The 17,701-nt window shown below is 43.6% G+C and overlaps 1 protein-coding gene across 2 annotated transcripts in view; it reads left to right on the top strand.

The window, feature by feature from the left end:
- RASGRF2 (Ras protein specific guanine nucleotide releasing factor 2) overlaps positions 1-17,701 on the top strand; it is a gene marked incomplete at both ends in the record, with an annotated part of 226,854 nt that overhangs the window by 177,343 nt on the left and 31,810 nt on the right. The gene's annotated exons all lie outside the window — the stretch shown is intronic.

The raw sequence follows: 17,701 nt of genomic DNA on the forward strand, positions 1-17,701 counted from the left end.
CAAATCTGTGTTGTTCAAGAGTCTAATGTACTCTGTTTTTAAATTGCATCATGCTGACAGGACACCTGCTTGTTATCTATTTGTGTGTTTTCAGTGCAAGTTTATAGAATTTATATGGATTTCACCATCTCACAAAATAAAGCAAGGGCCCCCTTTGCCTCATTGATTCAAGGCATGAATTGTGCCCAACGATGCCCCCACTGCCAGATAAAGGGTGGGCCCTCCTGGACACTGGCTGGCTAGCACCCAGCAAGGAGAGTTTGAGAGAGAGAAGGGGGCCCTTCATGGCTCAGATCAGAACATGGGAAACATAAAATGTGAGTTTGCTAATGAGTAGAGAAAAAGAAAAAATGCAAGGAATTCCCATGGCTCACTTCATTTTATTCTCAGAGGTCTACCGCCTGGCCCTTGGTAATGACCGTTCATCAGAGAGAGTCACACGAGGGCCAGGCTTCTGAAACCCCTGTGGCAAGACAATTCACTAATTGGAAGAAGTGGGATTTGGACCTCACCACCAGTTAGCCTGTGACAGCTCTTAAATACTAATTAAAATAAAAACAAAGACAGCACATTAAGTAAAGTATGTAAGCATTTCATCTTACACATCTTTAGTAAATAAAAATGGATCCTGTATGACCCAAATTCTGAGAACCATCCTTAGCTCACTGAAATGTCTAGTCTCTCTTTTCCACAGTCTCAGTGAGCCGCTTTGAATCCCTTTTGCCACATTGCAGATAAAACATGAGAGTCATGTTTCTCCTGCATCTGACTGTCCATCCCATCATCTCTAGTTTTTGACTCAGAGTTTTGACTTCTGATTCCTGGATCCGACAGTGGCTTAGAGATGCAGAGTAGCTTCGATAGACAAAATTGAGCAGATGCTAATTTGCTCTCTTCCCCGGTCACAACTTGGCCCCTGCAAGTTCATGCCAAGACTCAAAGTCACAGCCCAGGTTTCCCTGGCCCCAGCTCCCTCCTCTCCTCCCTCAGGAGCTCTAACCCTGCTTCCCCATCAGCCTCACTTTCCTTTTATCAATCCCCAGTGCCCTCTTTTTCTTTTTTTATAAATTTATGTATTTATTTGTTTTTATTCTTGGCTGCGTTGGGTCTTCGTTTCTGTGCACGGGCTGCCTCCAGTTGCCGTGAGCGGGGGCCACTCCTCGCCACGGTGCACAGGCCTCTCATCACGGTGGGCCTCTCCCGCTGCAGAGCATGGGCTCCAGGTGCACGGGCCTCAGCAGTTGCGGTATGTGGGCTCAGTAGTTGTGGCTCACAGGCTCAGTAGTTGTGGCCCATGGGCTTAGCTGCTCCGTGGCATGCGGGATTCTCCTGGATGAGGGCTTGAACCCGTGTCCCCCGCATTGGAAGATGGACTCTTAAACACTGCACCACCAGGGAAGCCCAGTGCCCTCTTTTTCTAATCTCAACAGGGATCCCTCACAATTCACGTATAACTCTTATAGTAGCTGGAAAAGTACCACAAATCAAATTACAGTAGGCTAGGGTTATTTTACTTTTGGTAAAGAGAATTCATAGATGGGAAGAGATTGGTGTGCTGAATCCGTCACTTATAGTTAAGAGATTAAGAGCAAAATGTTATCATCTGATTTGATAGCTACCTTGTACACGCATGTATACATGTGTGCATACAGGCAATATCAAGTTGAATAGCACCAAGCCATTGGAATAGAAAATGGATTGATGTGAAGGCAAGAGTCTCTTTATTCAGATTGTCCTGGTGGCCTTTAGTTCTAATCCAAAAAGCCCCTAGGTGTTGTCTTTTGTTTGGACAGTTCAGATACTTTGCAGCCTGTTACTTCAGATGTGCTCACACATGGGAAAGCACTTTATAATCAATTCCCATTAGGGGACCACACTGGGAAGCCCAGCTTCCCAGACCCTCTCCACATCAGGGGGTACATCGCTACATGTGTGGATGGTACAAATTGCTCAGGCATCCAGTCTTTTCTCTTGTCAGGATTACGGTATAAAATTTAGACCCCGACGTGCCAAAGGCAGTTCTTACCACTCACTCATTTGTCTCTTCTTACCTTCCCTGCATGAGTGAGTGGATTGTGGGGATCTGTGGTTAGTGTTCGATTGTCCTGGTATAACTTCATCATGTGCACAGCCTGTCACCTTTCCTCATTCAGCCGAGTTCTCCATCATCCTCTGTGTTAGCGCGTGAGGTGCAGGGTGTTTCTGTAACATTTCTGCTTTTTGGCAAGTGCTTTAGGACTTTCTTTGCTGGTGTCAGTGTCCAGGTCTCCTTTCCTCCCTTTACTGATTTGCTTTAGGCATGACTTGAGCCCGGGTCTGTCCATTCCAAAGCCAGAGTGCTTTTAATTACACCTCATGGCCTGGATCCAAAGTTTAGACTTTAGGTTTCACTTGCAAGTTGGTAAACAACACTTACAAGAGAAGTTGCTATTTGACTATTTTGGGAAAGTCAGTGCTTTCCTTTTAATTCTCTCTTCTGAATTTTGAAGGGCAGTAAGAGCATAGCACCATTATAGAGTTTCATATGGATTTTAAACAAAACCTTTATTTATCCAACTGGCATTACAAGTAAAATGTAATTAAATTCAATTTTAATTACATTTTATTTTAAATGTAATTAAAATTAAAATGTACTCTTTCTCCAAATTCATTACGTTTCCTATGTGACCATTATAGAGACCAGACTAGTCCTAATCTCTTAATGGAGAGTGGGATCAATTTAGTGGGCTGTTACCAAGAGCAGGTCTGGATTAGTAAACAGTTCCAGTGGACAGGGCTGGTTCAGCTCACGGTCCTAGAGGCCCCATTGTGTGCCCAGCGTATCCTCTCACCGCTGTGGCACAGCCCCAGCCAGGTGAGTTAGAGGAAGTGGGAGTGTGGCCCCTGACTTGAGGGACCCTAAGCAGGGTGACCACCACGGTGCTTAAAGAAGGATTAACAGCACAGCTTGATGCCTTTATTCAGGTTTATCTAAAGGTCTCTACTCTTCCAAAGGCAACATCCAGCTGTGAGATGAGACTGCTGGTCTGAAAACTTGGGCTATAATCTGACTCTGCCAGGTTGTCTTTGGTTTTCACATCACGAATGAAGGGCTGGGACAAGAGGGGTTTTGATTCATTCAATATCAGTTGAGTCCATTTAAGGAAGAATGTAGCATTATTGTGGCTACCTGAAGTAGTAGCTTTTAAAACAATGAGTAGGGAGTTGTACTCATTTCACAAAGCAGTGCAGCGTGCTAACAATTGTATTTTTTCTCACATGGTAGACTAAGTAGGGACACCATTGCAATTTGTAGAAAACAGGAAAGCCACAGCGAAACAAGGTGTAAATCTGTCTCCAAATGATCTAGAAAATCGAGTCTCCTACAAAGTATTGGATATCATGCATTTATTTCTCATTTCTCATCAAAGGTAACTAATATCGGCAGATACTACCCTGAACTTATTTCAGGAGAAATAAAGAGTTGCAGAAGTATGAGTGTTGGTTCTCCAGAGATAAAAAATTTCCCTAGGATGTCACCTTCAACTCTCCCCATCCCCCCAAAGGTAGTGCTAGAATGCCATTTCTTCTCCTGGAATCTTCTAGCCTTTTCTTTAGTATTTGGTAAAGCTAAAATATTTCATTTTTTTCCTGATTCTAAAAATTTTCATCTGTGAACATACTCTGCCCTGATTGCTCCTCATTTTGTAGTGCTTTTTCACTCATTTTTTTCCTTCCATGTTGAAAGTGAAGCCACAAAGCCGAGCTGAGTTTCTCCCATATGCCTTGTCTATGCATCGCAGCCCAGAGTCGGGGAGGACCTGTGTTTTTCTTCCAGCTCCGCCATTATATCTTCTCTGGGGCCCTGAGCTGCTCACTCAGTCTCTCTGGGCGCTAATTTCCCCCTCTAAAAAAGAGAACAACCATCCCTGTTTTACCGCACCTAAGGATGTGGTGAGAATTAAAGGTGACGTTGGATTAAGAAGCATGAAGGACATAAAGTACAACATAGGTGCCTATGACTATACCCCTTCCAGCTGAGGCCAGGAGAGATACACACTTCCTCTCCCTCCAACCAGCCTGGAAGCTCCGTCCAGACAAGGATCTTTGTATCTCCTTTCACTGGCTCTGCAATGCTGAGTACATGGTAGAGGCCCAGTAATAGTTGTTGAGTTTATATTTTAATGTTGCTGTTGTTCATTCTCTCCAGGAAGACATTTTCTAGCCTTTAAAGTTTCCAAAGTCAGCCAAGTCAGAGACTACAACCACTAGTGGACCAGAAATCAGGGCTGTGTGTAGAGGGACTCTGAGTAAAGGAAGTGTTTTCACTAGGTGTCCAGACCCTTCTTTAGGGTGTCCTGCCGGACAGCCTTTCATGGCATTCACACAATTCCAAGGTGTCTGCATATTTCAGGACTGTAGAGCTTTCTAAAAATTTTTTTAAATTGAAGTATAGTTAATGTACAATATTTTATAAGTTACAGGTGTACAATATAGTGAGTCACAATTTTTAAAGGTTATACTCTATAGCTATTATAAAATATTGGCTATATTGCCCCATGTTGTACAATATATCCTTATAGCATATTTTATACACAGTAGTTTGTACCTCTTAGCCCCTTACCCCTATATGGCCCCCCCTCCTTCCCTCTCCCCACTGGTAACTACTGGGGTATTCTCAATATCTGTGAGTCTGCTTCTTTTGTGTTGTATTCATTAGTTGTTGTATTTTTTAGTTTCCACATATAAGTGATATCATACGTATTTGTCTTTCTCTGTCTGACTTATTTCACTTAGTCTAATACCCTCCAAGTCCATCCATGTTGCTACAAATGGCAAGATTTCATTCTTTTTTCTGGCTAATATTCCATTGTATATATATGTGTGTGTGTGTGTGTGTGTGTGTGTGTGTGTGTGTGTGTGCGTATCTCACATCTTCTTTATCCATTCATCTGTTGATGGACATTAAGTTGCTTCCATATCTTGGCAATTGCAAATAATGCTGCTATGAACATTGGGGTGCATGTATATTTTTGAATTAGCGTTTCTGCTTGTGTCCTCTGTGCACAGCCAGGGAGGGACTTGGAGGCTGGCTATAAACAGCTCAGATCTACACTCGAGTCTCTGTGGAAGGTCTCGTATGTATAATCTACAGCAATTTTGATTTTCCTGAGTTGTCTTATTGATCAACTAATTCTGAAAAAATTCTCTGTCCACTTGTTTGTGGGATTTTACAGACCATGGAATGGCACTGATAAAGGAGCCTCCAGCTGTGTCCACAGGTTACGATTTGCTTCATCAGACAAGGGATACCATCTGAATGACAAGTGGCTGAGAATGAAACAGTCATTTATTTTCTTAATCCTAGGCTAAAGGAAATTAGCCTACATGTTTTAAAAGTGTAAGGTCAGGGCTTCCCTGGTGGCGCAGTGGTTGAGAGTATGCCTGCCGATGCAGGGGACACAGGTTCGTGCCCCGGTCCGGGAAGATCCCACATGCCGCGGAGCGGCTGGGCCCGTGAGCCATGGCCGCTGAGCCTGTGCGTCCGGAGCCTGTGCTCCGCAACGGGAGAGGCTGCAACAGTGAGAGGCCCGCATAAAAAAAAAAAAAAAAAAGTGTAAGGTCAGACTGAAATGGCCTACTTACCTAAAAATCTTCTTCCCAAAGGAGTTTATGGAGGGAATATTGCTACTCCCTTTTCAGTTTTCTCACCTCCTTCATTCATTTACTAATAAGAACTGAGCCCCAGAGTGTTCCAGACACTGGGGTAGACGTGAGCATGAGCAAAATCCAGACACTGACTGAGTCGGGGTAACAGGCCTTAAGTCCCCAGCAGAGAGGTCTCCAAAAATCCCACCAAGTGCCACAAAAGGAGGAGCTGGCCACTGTCCCATCCACCACATCCAGTAGGAACCAGCGCCAGGCTCCACCTGCTCCAGAACATCAGGTTACCTTCCTTCCCTGGAAGGTCAAAGTGTTAGCAAGAAAGCAGAGAGGAGGTTGTGGAGAGAGAAGAAGGGGCCTCCCATGTGGGCTTCTAGGCTTGAGGCAGGCCAGGTAGAGGCAGGAGGGAAATGGCTTATTCTGGACTGAAATGGAACTTGGATTAATATATTGGATTGGACATTCTGATTGAAGAGATTGTTATTGTAAGTAAAGCTTCTGGATGGCTTTAGTGCCCGCCCTAAAGGGTGGGGAAGGATGGCCTACAGAGCAATTTAATGAGATCTGTGAAAAATAGTACCACCGCCTGATTATTTCATTATTGTTCATGGTACAGGAAGTGTAGGTCGCCTTGGCAAGAGTAATTTCACAGACTTTGTCAAAATAACTCAACTCTTATGTTTCTAACTCACTTCAGTCCTCTTACCCTCATTGTATGATGGACCAAGAGCATATTTAGCTGCTGATGAAGAACTCCTAGTTTATATGCTTTTTTGCATTTTATTGAGATATTACAGACTTCACGTAAAGGGCACTGAACATGGGTATAACTCAATGACTTTTTACCTATGAACACACCTGTACAATTCCCACCCTGAGCAAGAAATGGAACATTTCTGGCACTGGAGAAGCACCTCCCAGTCAAATGTCTCTCTTGTTGGGCATTGCTCAGTTTTCTGTTACTTTTAGTATTGTTCCTATTGATATTATATACTTGTTATATATCAAGATTAAGCCCTTTATCTGCCAATTACATTCATTTCCCCCAGTTTGTTCTTTTAAAAAAAAATTCTTATAGTTGATTTACAATGTTGTGTTAATTTCTGCTATACAGCAAAGTGATTCAGTTATACGTATACTGAGTTGGCCATAAAGTTCATTTGGGTTTTTCTGTAACTTTTGGCCACCCCAATATATACATTCTTTTTTATATTCTTTTCCATTATGGTTTATCACAGGATATTAAATATAGTTCCCTGTGCTATACAGTAGGACCTTGTTGTTTACCCATTCTATATATAATAGTTTGCATCTGCTAACCCCAAATTCCCAATCCATCCCTCTCCCACCTCCCCTCCCTCTTGGCAACCACAAATTTGTTCTCTATGTCTGTGAATCTGTTTCTGTTTTGTAGATAGGTTCATTTGTGTCACATTTTAGATTCCACATATAAATGATATCATATGGTAGTTGTCTTTCTCTTTCTGACTTACTTCACTTAGTATGATAATCTCTAGGTTCATCCATATTGCTACAAATGGCATTATTTCATTCTTTTTTATGGCTGAGTAATATTCCTGTGTGTGTGTGTGTGTGTGTGTGTGTGTGTGTGTGTGTGTGTATATATACACACACCACATCTTCTTCATTCATAAATGTCCATCATAAATGTCGATGGACATTTAGGTTGCTTCCATGTCTTGGCTATTATGAATAGTGCTTCTATTCACATAGGGGTGCATGTATCTTTTAGAATTATAATTTTGTCCAGGTATATGCCCAGCAGTGGTATTACTGGATCATTCGGCAGCTCTATTTTTAGTTTTTTGAGGAACCTCCATACTGCTTTCCACAGTGGCTGTACCAACTTACATTCCCACTAACAGTGTAGGAGGGTTCCCTTTTCTCCCTCTCCAGCATTTATTATTTGTAGACTTTTCAATGATGGCCATGTGACAGGTGTGAGGTGGCACCTCATTGTAGTTTTGATTTCATTTCTCTAATAATTAGCAATTTTGAGCATCTTTTCATGTGCCTATTGACCATCTGTATGTCTTCTTTGGAGAAATGTCTATTTAGGTCTTCTACCATTTTTTCGATTGGGTTGTTTTTTTGTTGTTGAGTTGTATGAGCTGTTTGCATATTTTGGAAATTAAGCCCTTGTCAGTCGCATCATTTGCAAATATTTTCTACCAGTCCGTAAGTTGTCTTTTCGTTTTGTTTATGGTTTCCTTAACTGTGCAAAAGCTTGTAAGTTTGATTAGGTCCCATTTGTTTATTTTTGCTTTTATTTCTATTACCTCCCCCAGTTTGTTCTTTTGCTTTTAACATTGTGTATGATACTTTTAAAATTTATATTCATAAGGGTGTAAGTATGTATACATTTATAAGAGGGTTTTATATATACTTTATCATAGAAATATATACACACATATACACATACTCACACAGACCCTATTAGTCTTTTTATTAAAAAATATATTCTAGGGGTGGGATAGGGAGGGTGGGAGGGAGAAAAAAAGAAAAAAATATATATTCTATAATGCTATTTGTATGCTATTGTATATTAGCTGCATGGTAGGGTATAAAAATAGGTCAACTTAAAAGGAGGCAGTTATGAGGTGACAGTGTCACTTTATAGTCATTCTTACTTGTATCCTTTACAAACTAGATTAACTACCATACGTGTATCAAGGAAAGGACAAAGAAAGGACAAACCTAGTAAATTTTTATCATCCACAATTGATTGTCAGAGTGAGAGAGTGCTTAGGGAAAACAACGGCTTTCAAAAATACTAATATGAAGGCTATTGTATTTGAGTAGCCCAAAATAATCTTTTAAACAGAAAATAAATATTATTATATAACCTGAAAAAATATATTCTATAACACTTTCTGAACACAATTAACAAATAAATGTAGTTTGGGGAATAAAACAGGAGTTAGCAGCCCTCACAGCCCCACTCTGTAGTCACTCAGAGCAGCAGAGGTGAAAGTTCTTACGCCTCCAAAAATCCTAGTAGGAGCTGAACCCAGGCCGTCTGTCCATGTTCCATGGATCCTGAGCAGAGGGGCCTTCAGAATCTTGTTGGAAAAGCAGGATGATGTGGGTAGGAGCACAGGCTTCAGAGCCAGAGTTGCCTGGATTGAAACCCTGCCCTGTCGTGTGTCAGCTCTGTGGCTGAGCAAACGGTTTAGCTCCCCCAGGCCTCCATTTCTTCTTCTATAAAGTGGGGTTGGTACTACTTACTCCTTGTGGTTGTGAGGGGTTACGGAAGGTAACTCCTGTTCGAGTAACTGTTCTGGGTGGATGCTCAGAACACTACAGATGGCTGCTCTTGGTAGAGCCCTGTGAGGGTGCGTCTGGGCTGAACCCAGGCTTTCAGACAAAATGCCATTACCCCTATTTGACCAGTGAAGCCGTTAGGTCTCAGGGAGGTTCGATCCGCACTGCCCAGTGAACTTTCTACAGTGGTGGAAATGTTCTACGTGCGTAGCATCCAGAGTAGTAGCCTCTGGCCCCGAGGGACTGGTGGCTACAGAATAACAAGGACAGTTCCAGGCCGCTCAGAAGTGCCGCAGGGAGCCAGACCCAGCTCTGATGTCTGGCTCAGAATTCTTCCCACACTCCCCTGCAGTGCCCCGTTCCTCAGAAGCAGGAACCTGATGGATGGTCCCCGCTATGGCCCCAATGAGCCTGCTGAAGAGGGACACACCCATACTGGGCTTATGTAGACAAAAGCAAAACCTTTATGTAACATTGGTGTTGGGGTTATAAATCTGACAGAGAGGATGATGGCTTTTTCCCGGTAAGAAAGTACAACGAGCATCCTTAGGCTTGGTTTGGGCCTGCAGCCCCAGGCCAGCGGTACAGCGAGAACATGCCCTGTTGACTTATTGAGGCAGAAAAGTGGGTGCTGCTGTGATGGCCAGTGCTTAGTATGTTCAAAGACCTCAGGGATCAGGGTGTCCTAAAATGGGAGTTTATCATTTCATCTCCTGTTTCTTATTTTGACAGATGACAGGGGGCCCTTTTAAATTTTTTAATTTGTTGACGTTGCTTAGTAAAACACAAAATCCAGCATCAGATTAAAGCACTAAGTTCAGATTTATCCTTTGCTGCAAATCTGAAATGGAGGTTGGGCCAGGACAAGCACAGTACAGACTTTTGTTGTGGGCGGGAGAATGAAATGCATAAAAAAGAACCAACTACTGAGCTCCCATCGCCTCCACGGACAGCCCTGTCCTCTCCTCTCCTCGGGCTCAGCCCCCTTCTTGTCTGTACTCACTCCTACCAGTCTGCCGTGGAGGACTTGCCCTGTCCACATGCACTGCCTAGTGTCTGCTCTTGGGCCACAGATCTTCTTCCCACTCACAAGGCAGCCTTCGGAGTAGGGTTGCCTGACCTTGGAGCTCTCTCAGGAGAAAGAGTGCTTCCCTGTCCACAGTACTGTCTGCCACACGTGGGTGCTTCCTGACCTCATACTCCTGAAGATGCCCAGAACTTTACAAACGCCCTGTTCCCGAATCCTCACCACAGCTGGATGAGATTTCCCAATGCCCACTCCCAGGGGAGCTGTGTCCCTGGCACGAGCTGGGAGGAGAGGTGATGGGATTCCAGGCAAATGATCTCTGGGCCAGCCTGAGGTTTGAGATTGTCTTAGTTACAATATGGGACATACCATCCTTTACGGGAAATTGAAAACCTAACCCCCCACCTAGAAGGCAGTTTCCTCTCTGAGGATGCATTCTGAATGCAGACTTCCAGTGTTTTCAAAACATTCTTTAACAATACTGTATTGTTAAAGCAGTCTTCAAATACTAAGTCCTTTACTCCTCACTCCAGCCTTTTGAGAGAGGGAAGGTATAATCCCAGCTTTGTAGATGGGGAAATTGAAGGCTGGAGGTGAAACAGTTTGCCCAAGATGATGCAGGTGGCAAGTGGCAGAACCAGGTTTCGCACCCGGGCTGCTGGCTGCCCAGCTCAGGCTCTTAACCAACAATCTCACAGCCTCCCCATCTCTCCGGCCAACGCTTGGGATGCAAACCACTCAAAATGTAAAGTAAAACACTTCTGACTCAAAACAGTGAGCGTATCTTTGTTAGCACTGACACTGCTTCCCCTCTCTAAGTCTTCTCTTAGAAAAGTTACTTTCATCCTAGACTCTGTGTCACTTAGACAAAGGATTTGTATTTGCTAAAGGTTGATGGGGGGCAGAGCCCTTTCTTTCTCCCTTCCAGAAACCACTGCAGTGCCTCCTGCATTCAGACAGTGATTAGCAGGCTCCTGTGTACCAGTCTCCGCCGGTCACTGGCCAGGGCAGGAGTTGGGGCCGGTGCTGTCCACGGTCACAGGTCAGAAAACCCCCGCTATTCTCCAGGCCTCGGGACCCCAGACAGTCCCCCACTATCCCAGGTGGATCGGGGTGCAGCCCCACCGCTCAGGGGCCCCTAAGTACAAGGAGGCTTCTGGGCCTTCCCCTGCCAGTGGGTTCTTGCAGGGGGGGATGCCAGGAACAAGAAGAGAGAATTCAGTCACAATGTGAGATGCTGGCAGCTATGAAAAAATTTATTTTTAATGATAAATTAGTCATCTACTGCTTCAACCTTGCAAATGCTTTTATAAAAATCAACAAATGGGAATATAATCAACAAATGGGAATACTTTTTATATTAGCCTCGTCCTTATTAATTGGTCCACATTTGCTTCTAGCTGTCCACACCACCACCGTTGACCTCTGAATGTCTAAGCTATGAAATCTCAAACATCCACCAGGTACAAACCAGCGTTTGTTCACAAGCTCAGACTTCCCATGAAGGCAGCCAAAATGAAATAGGAAATGCTGTCTTCGGTTTAATTAGGACAACAACTTAAAGTCCTTTCGGCTCCTACTGATTTCCTGGACACGTAGCTAGTACTTATTTTCACCTATGTGTTGTTGTTTTTGACATTGTTCTCTCCTCCGCTCAGAATAGCACCACATTTCACTGTAATTTCTGGGTCAAAAAGGACTCACGTGAGGAGAGAAATCTGGAAACCTGAATTCTAGTCTGGATTCCAGTATGTGCTGACTGTAAATTTGCAAAATTGGCCTAATGATCTGTATGGGGTTCTTCTGCAGAAAAGAATGATTTGTCAAATTGCTCTAGAAAATATAATATATAAGAAGCTATTATCTGATAAATATGGGTTCTCTTTTTTTTTTTTTTTTTAATCTTGAAGACAGATCCTAACTCTTTTTCTCTGGTCCAAGCAAACAACCAAGTAAGAAGATCCTAGTTCCTTGAACTGCTTACCAGAGCTTTTTCTTATCTTTTATGCATCCCTGTTGTTATCCTTTAAACTCTCCTTAAGCTTTCCATGCTTGTCTTTTAAAAAATGCTTGGCAATGGGGCTTCCCTGGTGGCGCAGTGGTTGAGAGTCCGCCTGCCGATGCAGGGGACACGGGTTCGTGCCCTGGTCCGGGAAGATCCCACATGCCGCGGAGCGGCTGGGCCTGTGAGCCACGGCCGCTGAGCCTGCGCGTCCGGAGCCTGTGCTCCGCAACGGGAGAGGCCACAACAGTGAGAGGCCCACGTACTGAAAAAAAAAAAAAGCTTGGCAAGACATTTACAACAGGATTTATTCAAGTCAGTGTGAAATAGAATTAAGAGTTTAAGAAGCCAGCGTCTTAAATGGAACTTATTTTCAGTTTCCATTAGTTGCTGAGACAGAAATTTCGTTTTCCCTTTAGAACTAGTGGGATTCTTTAACCTTTTGTGGATGGAGTTTATTGACAGAGAAAATGCGGAGAAGCACACATGGGATTTTATGTACTTTGATAGCTTCTTATCTCTGCTGTAAGAGTTTTCTGATGAAGGTGCCATAGGGGGTCCTCATTTTTCCCAGTTTGCATTCTGCATGCTCATAATCACTCTTGGACCTTGGAAGCGTTTCTGGAGACCGTGGCGTGCAGTCGAGTCCTCAGGACAAGCAACCCTCCATCACTTTAAGTCACCTTAAGACTCCAAGGAGCCCGCTTAACGTTGGTGCATCAAATTGTTCCTTCGGGTCTGAGGTTTTGTCTCACCTGCTGCCATTTTCTTTGTGTTTCTCTCCTCTCCATTCTGCTCCAAGTCTGTCACCAACCTATATTTCATCTCCTGGTATAAAGTTTCTCTCTGGATGGATGTCAAAGGTTCTAATTCTACCACATTCCTATGACTCTGAGTCTCTTCTCTGTGGGGGAAACCGACCAGCTGTTTATCAGTTTTTTCCCCTCATGAATCCAGGAAGGGAGAACAAAGCATAGCTTAGAGAACACATTCTAGCATTTTCCTAAGGCCTTTATTCGAGTTAAGTTTTCTTGGCATGTGGCATTAATTAACTAAGAAGGTTATAAAATCAGGATTAAAATCAGGCCCTTCATTGACATATATACACTACCAAATGTAAAATCGATAGCTAGTGGGAAGCAGCCACATAGCATAGGGAGATCAGCTCTGTGCTTTGTGACCGCCTAGAGGGGTGGGATAGGGAGGGTGGGAGGGAGATGCAAGAGGGAGGAAATATGGGGATATATGTATATGTATAGCTGATTCACTTTATGAAGCAGAAACTAACACACCATTGTAAGGCAATTATACTCCAATAAAGATGTTAAAAAAAAAAACCCAAACAAACAAAAAAACCCCAGGCCCTTCCAAACTTTTCTTTCTCCCTCCAATCCTTGCCATTGTCTTGAAAGCTACAATCCATATCAATTAACCATCTATCTAGAAACCAATGGAAAACACAGCATGTGGGAAAATTCTCTTTTTTTCTGATAAATGCTTTTTAAACAGGCTGATTCTCTTTTGAACCTTAAAGATGTAACCTTGGGAGCTATCTGATTTCAAGGTTGTAGGGCAATATTTAAAATTCTTATACACACAGCTCTTCAGGTCTAGAGGCTGAATTTTAGCAAGTCATTCACATGCAGTCATTTATTAGAAAATGATCAAACAAATGATTTTCTGCATGGCTTTTTCCTTCTCTCTGAGTTGGTGTCATTCATTGCCATTTGCCTCTTCCCAGTTATTTTTGTTCTGACATAGCTTCCACACTTTGCATTGTGCCTTCTCCTCGTAGCCTCCCACTTCACATCTGCTAAACTAATTTCCCAAACTGCCAGTTTAAGAAGAATTAGGTAGCTTATTACCACTTGTCTCAAAGTTAAGAACCCTTCCCAGGAACTTTTATCCATTCATCCAACAAATATTTGAGGGCCCACCAGGAGCACCTGTGCTTACCAAATTTGGGGTTTAATTATATCTGGACTTTACTACCTTTTCCTGGTACATAATAAGCTCCTACATGATAGTCAGGCACACATTTCCTATATATCCTGTCCCTCTTTGAAGATTCTAAATCTTATGAGTAATTAATAACTAGTAAGTGTTGAACAGGTATTGGAAGGTTTAGAATTACTATGGTATTGCTCCGTAGGGTTTCCTTCCAAACTTAATGCCCTTCCTTAAAATTTTCAGTTAGGCTGTTCTTTTTTTTTTAAATGATTTTTTTGATGTGGACCATATTTTTTTAAGTCTTTATTGATTTTGTTACAATATTGCTTCTGTTTTATGATTTGGATTTTTGGCCACAGGCATGTGGGACCCTAGCTTCCCAACCAAGGATCGAACCTGCACCCCCTGCATTGGAAGGCAAAGCCTTAACCTCTGGACCACCAGGGAAGTCCCAGGCTGTTCTTTCTATAGTGCAGACAAAACCAAATTTTATAGTGGTTAAAATATTTTTGTAGTTTGGTGATGAGAAATGCTGGAAAACCCTACTGTTCACTTTTCCAGTGAGAAACCCCAGTTCAGAGTCAGGGTTGCCCAGAGGTGGTGAGAAGGTGGGCAAACCAGGGTGGTGGCAGGTAGACAAGGCCAGGCAGGTGATGGGCAGGGTCTGCCATACCAGCTTTCAGCCAGCACAATCCCCCCTGGGATCAGGTGTCAACATTAAAGTTCTAAAGGAAGGTTCCCCTCCCCAGAAGAGCAGAAAACCACACTGGTTTAGAGGCTTGTTATTTTTAGTTTGTTAACATCCAGGGGAGATTGTAGATTTGCACAGATTTGGGAAGATTGGTCAGCATCTTTGCCTCAGTTTCCCACTTGACAAAATGGCCCAGATCTAACCTAAATCTACACCACAATTTCAATTAAAATGTTCATCTTCTGTAGTCAAGAAGGCAGGAAACAGGCTGCTTTTCCTTTTCTTGAAAATCATTAAGTCAAACCTTAGGCTCTTATTTTTGAGCCTAACACATCCTAAGCCCCTTCTTTATGAGTCCTTCGGTCTAGGTATTAAAATTTATGGGGTTTTACTCCACTCTGCAGTATTTCCACTTTCCTTTTAAAAACTCTGGCCACTGTTAGGAATACACTGTACTGATTACAGTGAGAAAATTACTCTCATAATTCTCTTTACCCTCAAACTGTGTTTACTGAATCAGCCTTTCCCAATGTCCTAGAGTTCCCTTGGCCATATGTAGTATATTATAATTATATACTCAGTATAATTATATACTGCTCTCCTGAAAGAATGAAGGTAATTTCCAAGGTGCCTAAACTATCAACAGGGGTTAGTTTTAAAGTGCCAGAGAATCTGACTTATTGCCTCACAGATGATTTTTCTGTTCTGTCGTCTAGTCTTATTCATACAAACTTCAGTCTCAAGATCTGTGTCTCAAATGGTTGTTAGTATAGGTGGGAGATAGTTCCAGGCTCAGCACGGTAACCAGCTACAGTTTGGATGTGTCTTTCAGCCCAAGCTACCAGTGACCCTTCACTGATAACCAGTGTTTCTGGAGAGTCCTTATGTAGCAGTTAAAAACTCAGGCTTGAGCTGACACTGCCCAGGTTTGTGTCCTGGGTCTGCCGCTTGCTACCTGTGTGACTTTGGACAAGATACTTAGATTCTCTGTACTTTGACTCCCTCAAATGTGAAATGGAAATAATAATGATTGTAACTGTGTTGCTGTTGAGGGTTGAATTAGATAATAGGGTGGTTAGAATATCATCTAGCGTGCGGCAAACTCTCACTAAGTCTCAGTTATGATAATTACCTCAGGAGTTGTTCACTAACCTAGGGGAAATATTGACTCTCCTAATCATTTTTGAATGTGTTTGAGTAGAGTCTATAAAATCTTGGTAAAATATCCTTATGTCCCAATAGCTTACCTCTCCAGGAGGATTCTTGCATCATCGGGTGGTAACTTTTTGTTCCTAAGCATTTGCTGTGTGCCACATTCCACTCTTGGACACTCTGCTTAAGCTGTCACCTCTTTCCAGGGGGTTCCCAGACCTGCCCCTCTCCTAAGACTCAATCAGGCGCCAGGGTCTCACCTGCTTTTAGATGCTCCCCTCTTTTTTTTTTTTTTTTTTGATAAATTTATTTTTGGCTGTGTTGGGTCTTCGTTGCTGTCCGCAGGCTTTCTATAGTTGCGGCGAGCGGGGGCTACTCTTCGTTGCGGTGCGCGGGCTTCTCATTGCAGCGGCTTCTTGTTGCAGACCACGGGCTCTAGGCGCACGGGCTCTAGGCGCTTCAGTAGTTGTGGCACGCAGGCTTCAGTAGTTGTGGCTCGCAGGCTTAGTTGCTCCGCGGCATATGGGATCTTCCCGGACCAAGGATCGAACCCTTGTCTCCTGCATTGGCAGGCGGATTCTTTAACCACTGCCACCAGGGAAGCCCGAGATTACCCCCCTTAAAGCCCCTCTCCCTGTGTTTCATTGGTTAGTATCTCCTCCATTCGCCCAGACTTCTGTTGGCTGTTCTGTGTCTCCCCCAGAGCCCTAGGTATTGAGGTGCTCAGTAATTGTTGAAAGAACACGAGCTATAGTCTCCTGTTCAGAGACTGAAATGTAGAAGTCTCACATTTTCTGGGCTCTGCCTCTTTGAAAACAGGGTGGTTTCTTTTTTCCAGTCTTAAGCCTCCTCAGCCCTGCTTGATGAATTGGAAAACGAAAACTAACCTAAGTAAGCTGTTGCTGGGATAACTGCAGGCCCTCTTGGGTGCCGCGGGGTTCACTCATCTTACCCCGAAGCTCCCTGGCTCGGGCCCGGCTCGCTCTACACCGCCCGCGGGTCCGGGAAAGGCGCTGCCGACTCCCGACGAGCCAGGCGACCCGGGAGCGCCACCTTGTGGGCGCCTTGGTTGCTGACTTTGCCAAGGAGCCGGTGTTCCTCCACCACCCAGTATTCTGGTTTCCCATTTCAGGACCTGGGGAAATGTAGCCAAAAATGAGATTCTAGATAATTACAAAATGGCGGTCAGGCAGACTTATTGTGAATAATCGACCTCTGGGTTTAAATAGGGCAAGTGCCTTTTAGCTGATTCAGATTTCTTTTCATTGAGTAGTAGGTACTATGCTTTTAAACAGGGATTTTTGAATGGCCAATTCTGGATTTTACATGCACTGGTGAAGAAAGAAAAATTTACGTTCTAGGTTGTACATCACAGGGTTCAGATTGTTATCAGTTTTTGAGGAGTTGTTTTTTGCATGAATTGTTTTTAATGGCAAAGTTTTGTTACTCAAAGTGTGACCAGCAAAACCCAGGAGCTCGTTAGAAAATTAGAGTCAGTCCCCATTCCAGACCTGCTGCACCGGAATCTGCGGTGATTCGTGGGCACGTGACAGTTAGCAAAGCGCGGGTGGAAGTAAGGTGGAAGATCTGTGCTCTTGTCCCCGCGCAGCCGCGTCCTTGTGTGCCTCATCTCACCCCACGTGATCACATTCTGTCAGCCTCAGCCACCCGGGTGTGAAATTGGATCTTGGTTCCCGCCTTACCTGCCCCTGGGTCGGCTGAGGAAGAGCTGAAATCATATACAGAAGGTCACTTTGAACCTGATAAAAGCCTGTGCAAGTGTAAAGGAAAACTATGAGTGAGAATTCTTACATTTCATACTCAGCCATCATTAGCTAATCTACTTCATATTAGCTGCATCCTCAGCAAAGCGAGCATTCACCTGTAACCATTTGTTGTGCTTCAGATAGTGTCTGGGCAGATTTCACCAAGTTTTCAAAGGTCTCTCTTA

Source organism: Grampus griseus (genome assembly GCF_964374135.1).
Source record: "Grampus griseus genome assembly, chromosome: 3".
Classification (NCBI taxonomy): domain Eukaryota; kingdom Metazoa; phylum Chordata; class Mammalia; order Artiodactyla; family Delphinidae; genus Grampus; species Grampus griseus.